The following is an 8,550-nucleotide window of genomic DNA, read 5'->3' as shown; positions in this document are numbered from 1 at the left end:
TTCAAGGTTCTCAGTCCACAGAGAAAGTTTACATAAGAATATTCATCCATCCATCCATTGATTTATTTGTGCATTAATTAAACTAACTTTTCCTAAATACTTTCAGAGGGCCAAGCACTGCATTAGACACTGGTAGAGAGAGTGCTGAGACAAGCTGTAGCGGAGGCAGGATAAACTGTGTCCTTGCAGAACACCAAGAAGGAAATCCTCTGGGAAAGTCATGGAAAGGATTCCTCAAGGAGGTGATTTCTGAACTGTCCTGGGGGTGAATAAGAGTTTTCCAGGAGGAGTTGGGGAGGAAGGGATTTCATGGAAGTGGAAAAACATCTGCAAAAGCACAGAAAAAGACACAACAGAGTGAAGGAATGACAACCAAAGTTTAATATCCTGGAATACAGGGTGTCCCGAGTTGGGTCTAGATGTGAGATCTGAGAGAATAGCTGGCTCTGGTTTTGCAGAACCTTGTAAGTATTGCTAAATATCTGAGTCTTTCCTCTCTTCTTCGTAGAGAGAACATACGTGTTTGAGGAAGTGATGGCTTCTACTCAATTAAATTCAGAGAGTAGACCCAGAGCAATGCCTGGGACACAGAGATGAACACAAAAATTTCCCAATGGTTCAATGCTCCCAATGCAGTTGGCATCTGTTCTTAGCACACCTTCGGTGTTCTCCTCAGTCATTTGTTACTCTGTCAGTTGGTACCACATCCACATATCATTTCTAAGGTCAAGAGCGGTACTGCACAGAGCGAGGCATGGGCTCTCAAGTTAGACTTCCTGGGCTCAACTCCTGAATCCCATAAATACTAGTTGAGTGACTCTGGGCAAGCTCCTGCAGTGTCATCCTCTGTAACGGGAGTACTAACAGTTTAATCTCACAGGGCTGTCATGTAGATTAAGTGAAACAGGTTCAGCACTCAGCACAGTGCCTGGCAAGCTACAAGCACTAAAGAAATGTAAACTATTTGCACAGCCCCATTAGCCATGTCTGCACTCCACTGAAGAACCACGTGGCGTCCCAGAGCTTCATGAGAAAAAGAGCCACCACTGCCAATTGCTCTGGTTCTGTGACTGCTCTATGTCCTTGGTGAGATCAAAATAGATACAATTTGGAGATGTGTGTGCATTATCTTCACCAGCATTGCCATCATCCCACCGTATTTTAATGGAAGAGGCTACATTTTATAAGCACTTTCCAGGTATGTAAGTGGAAGTGAACTAGTTAGAGAGCGAACTCCAGGCCATTAGCTCAAGAAGATACTCAAAACACCTGACATTCAGTAGGCACTTAAATAGCAAGTGTTGCGATTACAATTTAAAGTTATGCTTGTTCTTGAACTATTACTGGCTTTTCCCAGAACTAGTATGCTGTGTGCTGATTATGCAATGATGGCAGTTCTTTTTCCAGCAATCTTGGAGGGAAAAAAAAATCTGTCCTTTGGTGTGGCCATTTCCCTTGATGTATGAAATAAACTGACTTGGTGATTTTTTGTAATAAAGTAAGTGGGGTTGACATCTGGAGAAAAGTGCTTTCTCTTCCCCCCAAATACCAGAGTGCTGTATATAGTGTTTTGTTTCTGAGTGCCTTCTCCTAATCTCATCTTCATCACCCCCCCACCCCAACATTTAAAAATCATGTGGGGAGACAGAAATTCAGGAGATGAAGTCCCAAAACATTAAATGGATGGATTATCTGATGTGTGAATACATTAAGAGAAGATTTTAACATCTGGCAACAAGCTTAAGACTGAATCACTGGTTAGTATTAATATATAGAAAAGTAAACAATTTAAAATCATGGCAATTATTAACACATAGAAAAATAAAAATTTATTCAAGAAAGGAAATGTGGTCATAACATATGACATGGGCCAGTTGTAAGAAATATTCACCTAGTTATGTTAATGTTGAATCTGAATGTTTCTACCAAAACTTACTCTATAATTATAGTGAGAGGATGTGGAAAGGAAAGTGTGTATGTGTGAGTCAGACAGGCAGGAGAGAACAAAAATAAGCGTAAGAAAGCTAAATCTGAGAACTCAAAAGAGAACATTTGAACATGTTATTTAGAAATGGAGGCAAACACAAGAAACAGCTGAAAGAATTGAATGTGGTTACTTCTGGAAGGAGCACAGACAGAGGTTACTGGTTTTCACAATAAACCTTGTAAGACAGAATTTTTTCACTATAAAAACTATGCACATGTATGAATTTGATAGGAATAAACATTAAACCCGTTAACAGGCATGAGAGTCTGAAGCATGTGAATCAAGGTGTGCACAAAGAGGAGAATCAATTATGAAGCCAGGGAATTCTGGTCAAGCCCGTTGTGTAGGGCTTCAGAAGGCAAGAGAAGATGCAAGTTATTAAGAAAAGACTGACATGGTCAGATTGTATGCTGGAAAAATTTATATTTTATATACATAATAACCCTGCACGGACCAGGAAGAGTTTAAAAGCAGGGAGGCCAGTGCGCAAACTTTTGCAAATAGTCCTGGCAGGAAATGGTGACTTTTGGGACCAAAGTGGTGGATGTGGGTACTGAGAGAAGAACACGAGTCTGGCTGACAGGTATAAGATGGGCTTGTCTTGTCTACACAGGGAGTGAGGGGAGCAACGGGAAGACCTCCAGGTCGCTGGCTTAGCAGACTGGGAGGATGGTGGTGCCGATATCCAGAGTAGAACTTCAGAAGAAGAGGCAGGTTCCGAGAGGAGAGGCCACGGAGGAAAAAGTGTCTGTTCCCGCACATGGCAGAGGTTCCTGAGGGGCATCCAGAAGAACTGGTAAACGCCCAGCAGGAGCCCAGGATGGAGAAACGGCTGGAATATAGAGATTTGGGAGCCCCTGGTTTATATGTGGTGATCGGAGCCTCAGGAGGCCATCCTGATGCCCAAGGGAAGTGTATGGTATGCGTCAGGGCAAAGACTTGTCCCAGAGAGTACACATTTTAAAGAAATAATCAGCAGGGCAAAGGCCAATAAAGGCCAGTAAAGACAGTGAAATGTCAACAGAAAGTGTGGCACCACCGGAAGCCACAGTGGATGGAGGAAGGAGGGTGTGACCAGGTCTGCAGCCCTGAAGAGAAGTCAAGGATGGACAGTGAGGACATCAGTGCCCTTAACAAGGCATCTGTAGAGATGGAAGGGAAGGGACAGAAGCCTGAGTGAATTGGTTCACTGACCGAGAATTGATTAAGTAGATACAGAAAGCATGGCAGTGCCTTCAATACATTCAGTAGAAAAGAGAAGCAGGAAAATAGGGCACATAGTTAAAAGCCATTTATTTTTGCTGCCCACGGCCCTGCTTTCTGCTGGTTACAGCAAACCTGCCCTGTTTTGGAGCGTTCCCACTCAGCGCGGGGTTCAGAGAATGTTGCAATCACGGTCCCCACCGCAGGGTGGCGTGTGGCCCAGGAAAGGCTGACTGGAGTCCTCTCTCAGGATGAGTCAATTGCAGCTAAGTTGGTCGTTCCTTTCTGATGGCAACGCTGAAAAGATACGACCCTGGGAGCCGCCCACAGCCTTGCTTCCAGCTTGGTGGAGAAATACAGTCTGAGTGATTGAAGCCACACGGAGAAAGCAGAGCCGAGCAATACAGAGAGGGAGTCCTCTGGGGCCCCTCTGGGAACAGGAGGGGCCGAGGCTGTCCTTCCTAAAGCCTGGCTGCTCGGCTGGTGTGGCTTCCCCTTTGGTTCTCTGAGCTACACTGGGGTCCTTCATATCAACTGCTCTTTTGCTTAAACTCATTTGGGTTGCTTTTTCTGTCACTTACTACCAAAAAAAAAGTCCTAATGGAGGAAGGTCGGGGAGGTAGATATTAATTATGATGGATAGCTCAATCAAGAGATAGACCAACAGCTGTGCATTAATATATTAATATATTTGTATCTAACTACCTAATATGTATTGATACCTATAGATACATTCAGGAAAGTAACAGTGTTTGAAAGCACAGGGAAATGACTCCGAGAATGGAAAGGCTGAACAAACAAGGGGAGAGGATGGCTGAAAGAGCTTCCAGGTGAACTGGGATGAGATGGGATTGGGGGCCCAGGCAGAGAGAGTAGAATCTCCCCGAGACAGAAACCAATGACAGAAGCAGTTAATTTAGTGGAGAAGGTGCTGGAAGAAACTCAGCCCCATGCTACATTTTTTTCCCCTGTGAGTGGGAAGGCACAGAGGGAAGGTTTTAAGGTAAGGGAGTCTGAAGAGAGTAGAAATAGCTTCCAACTGCTGCTGTGAGCCATGAGATTGGGAGCTGGCTAAGAACAAGTACCCAAGCCTCAGTCTCCTCATTTGTGTATACCCTACCTGGCACAGTGCATTAATGTTTGTGAAAGTTACCATTTGTGAAATTACGTGTGAGCTGTTTTTATGCATATGGTCTATTTATTTTAAACAAGATAAAGGGCATTTACATAACCAATTCTTGATTATCTAAAGCAAGGGTTGGCAAATTTTTTTTGTAAAGGACTACATAATAAATATGTTAGACTTTGTAAGCCATATGGTCTCTGCCATTGTAGCACCTTAAAAAGGAAGGAAATTCTGGCACATGGTACAACATGCATGAGACTTTCAGGGCACTATGCTAAGTGAAATAAGCCAGTCACAAAAAGACAAATGATGTATGATTCTACTTATATGAGGTACTCAGAGTAGTCAGAATCACAGGACCAGAAAGTAGAACAGTGATTGCCAGGGGCTGGAGGGTAGAAGGAGTTGTTGTTTAATGGATATGGAGTTTCAGTTTTGCAAGACAAAAAGAGCTCTGGATTGGTTGCACAACAATGTGAATATACTTAACACTATTGAACTATACACTTAAAAATGGTTATGATGGCATATTTATGTTATGTTTATTTTTAACATAATTTAAAACAAAACAAAACAAAGCAGACCACTGGCCAAACTTGGCCCTCAGTCTATAGTTTGCCAAACCCTGATCTAGAGATTCAGGGGATAATGTTTATGAAAAAGTAAAAATACCAATTTTACCCCCTCTCAGTCTGTGAGTACTCTGAAGGTGGGGCAATTCTTGGGCCTCTCTCTGCATCTCTAGGACTTACTTGGTCTTGTGGGTGGTAAATCATAGATGCTCCATATGTGTCCACTGACTTGAACCGTAGCCTCTCTATAGCACACTCTTAGAGAGTGTTGAGCCTGGAGCAAGTCAAATGGGGAGGAAGGGAAGGAAAGGGATAACAAACATTTCTTTTCTACAGAGGAAAGAAAACTGGCTTCCATAACACCAAGGCTGTCCCCAAAATAAAAGTCCCAACTGCCTAAATAAAAAGTATCCTAGGTCCTGGGACCCTGTCACAAGCCCCTGAAAAGCCATTGTGTCTGTATCCTCCACAGAGCTGCTTTGTTTTCAGCGTTGCTTTCTTAAGGTACACCGAAGATGATGCTAGAAAATCTTTTGATTGAGTTTCCAACTGTCCTGCTATGCTGCAAACGTAAGGTTTCCAGGTGTAAAATAAGAGAACAAAGTCGCCTATTACTGGAAGGTCTACAGTATACACATTGTCGCAGAAATAGGTTACCTGAGGTGAGACAGGTGGCTCCATTTGCTAAGGTACCAACACTGGAAGCGACCATCCTCAGAGATGGCATTTATCCCCATCCATTTATGCCTGATCCCTTTAGGGCTGACCTAACTGCCCAGTAGTTTTTAGCAAACCCATTTCTTTAAAGGGCACCTCCCCCTGAAGTCTGGAAATGGTTTTAGTGAGAAATGGAGGACAACATAAGGTCACCTGATTATCAAGGGGCATCATGAAGGGATTTCTGGAGCCTTCAGAAGCAATGCCCAATTCTTAGCCTTCCTCTCAGAAAGCCAAACCCTGGGCAGGGAGCTGGAAAGCTCTCAAATCCACTTTGCAAATTGAAACCTGCTCATATTTTATAAGGTTAAATGTCAAAAGTGAAGGTTTGACTGTTGGCTCTGTAAAAATGGGAAAGGAAGAAAAAGGACAAAAATGTGGCTTTGCAGGGTAAGACTTTTATCTAAAGCAGGTACATTGTACAACTGCAAGCTGAGAAACAAAGGGAGCCTTGTGTACTTTCCCTCCGCGGGCTGTTGTAATGCTGTGATGGAAGTAAGAGGAGTCAGGGAAATGGTTTTGTGCTCTGTGGCAAAGAAAGAGCAATTCATGAGGGCTGCAAACAGGGGGTTTCTCCCGGGCGTGCCTGCAGGCCTGACTTGACCAGCGGTCATGTTTCACGTAAGGAAAGGAGGTCCACTGGAAGCTGGGACCTGGGGGAGGCTAAGGTTCTCCCTGTGGCCAACCAGCCATCCACAGGAGGGATGATGCAGCCTCTCCCTGAAAACATAATCAGAGCAGAAGTCCAGGAGGCCCCTGTCCAGCTGGGCCTGGTGCCCCGCAGGGAGGCACAGGTGATAAGAAACTGGGCCCATTGCTCAACAGCCTGTTCTCGGAGGCAAACCCAGTCCAGCACCCTGTCCAATATGGTGGCACTAACCAAAGGCAGCTAACCAGGATTTGACATGTGGCTGGTCTGAACTGAGGTGTGTTGAAAGGTTAAAAGGCAAACAATTTCAAAGACTGAGCACACACACACACACACAAAATGTTAAAATGTCTTATTAATAGTTTTTGTATGGGTTACATGTTGAAATGATAACATTTTGGGTGCATCGGGCTAAATAAAATATATTATCAAGTTTACTCCTGCTTTTTGCTTTCTAAAAATGTGACTGCTAGAAAATTTTTGATTACATATGTGGCTCATGTTATGTTTCCTCTGAATTGTGCCACATTGGAGAACACAGAACAGCTCTGACGTTCTCATTTTCTTTTTGGTGTCTGGATAAATGAAAGATGAAGACTGAGGAAAAACTCTTAGTGATGAATGCATTTATGGCCCTAAAGCCTGTGGCTACTGACCTGAGGTAGCTAGTTTCTACCCTGCATTGGGGACAGTATGGGGCCCTGCAACTCCCTTCCTGGTTGTCAAGCCCTCCTGTCTGACTTACACTGTGTTCCCGGCACCCGGCCTAGCACCGCGAAGCTCCTGCATTTGTCCAAGGAATAGATGTCGCTGGATGGGTGAAAGACTGTGTTCATTTTACAGGGATTTTCCTGTAGTTCTCAACCTCTTACCTCACCCCCAGTTCATGGGGAAAAATATTGGAAAATGAACAGACAGTTGCAATGGCTTGAAAGTACCAAAACACCTGGTTCTGGGAACTATCTGTGTGGGAAAGACTGAAAACACAGGTAAGACATTGGTGTCACATCTCTCAAGAGTGGCTTCCTTTTAAAAGTGATATTAATAATATATGGTGCAAAGGGCCTCTGGTTAGGGGCTCAGAGCCCTATAATTCTAGTGCAATTTCCACATGACTCTGCATGAGTGACGTAGAGCTGCCAGACCTTATTTTCCTTTTTTGTCAAACAAAAATGCAATTCCTGCCCTGATTTTCAATTAGGGTGAGCACCAAATGAGAACATATATTCCAAAGTGCATGCTGGCATTTGGAATATGAACAAATTAATATTTTTTAGTGTTAAAAGTCTTTTGAATTAAAAAAAAAAGGGTCCCAATGTTTCTCTCTGAAGTAAAAAAATGCTGCTCAGGGCTTGTTGGAGGGCAAGAGAACCAACCCCAACTCTAAAAGTCCGTCAGGAACTCTGTGGATGATTTCTCATACAGTCTGCTCGCCTCCCCAGCTGCAGAAGGACGGGAGCAATGATCAGAAGTAGATTTACTTCTAAAGGAGCTCTAGGGCCCATTTGTGCTGCATCCTTGTGTGTGAATAGAACACAGGAGAGCCAGGGAGGTTAAAAGAATTGTCTTGGGTCACTCAGCCAGTGGCTGCCTGTGCAGGACCCAGCCCTCCCAATGAAGAGCAATGCTCATCCCGAGGGGCCAGATGGGACCCACCTGCTGAGCTTGGGACAGTGTGAGGGAGGCAGCGTCAGAAGGACCTAACAAGAGGAATGCAGGGCCCCATGAAAGGTAGCACTGTGATCTCCACCTCAGCTGGCTCATCTGCACATTGCTAGCAAGAGAAGACAGAGAAGTAACCCTTCACTCATGGACAGACAATGAAAAACCTTGAGTTTGTTTTGTTTTGTATGTATGAAAAAAGGCTAATTTTATTGAGATAACACGGTGTCTAAAAGGAAGGAAATTGTTAACAGGTTATTTATTTCACCAGTGCTGGCCAAGCACACAGTGCGTGGCTGCACGCTCCCAGGGACGTCACGCCTTGTGCTGGGTGTGCATGATCTCATCAATCGCTCTAGCATCACAATAAAACAAGTTAAATTAACTTTATTGACCCCCACTGTTTTTGAAATCCTAAATGAGACTTAAAACCTATCTGCAAATTGTCCAGATTTGCTAATTACTGTGGCTGGGAGGAGCGGACTCCCCCAGTGCACAGGGGAATCCAAAGAGACGGCGTGTTTAGTGCCAGACAGGGTCAGACTTTCAGGTCACCCAGCAACAACAAAGGGTGTCTCTTTCATCTCCCTGAGCCTGGCACTCCCCAGCTCCCAGGAGGCCTGCCTCTCGCAAA

Source organism: Lemur catta, chromosome 10 (genome assembly GCF_020740605.2).
Source record: "Lemur catta isolate mLemCat1 chromosome 10, mLemCat1.pri, whole genome shotgun sequence".
Lineage (NCBI taxonomy): Eukaryota > Metazoa > Chordata > Mammalia > Primates > Lemuridae > Lemur > Lemur catta.
Note: the sequence above shows the minus strand (reverse complement) of the source record.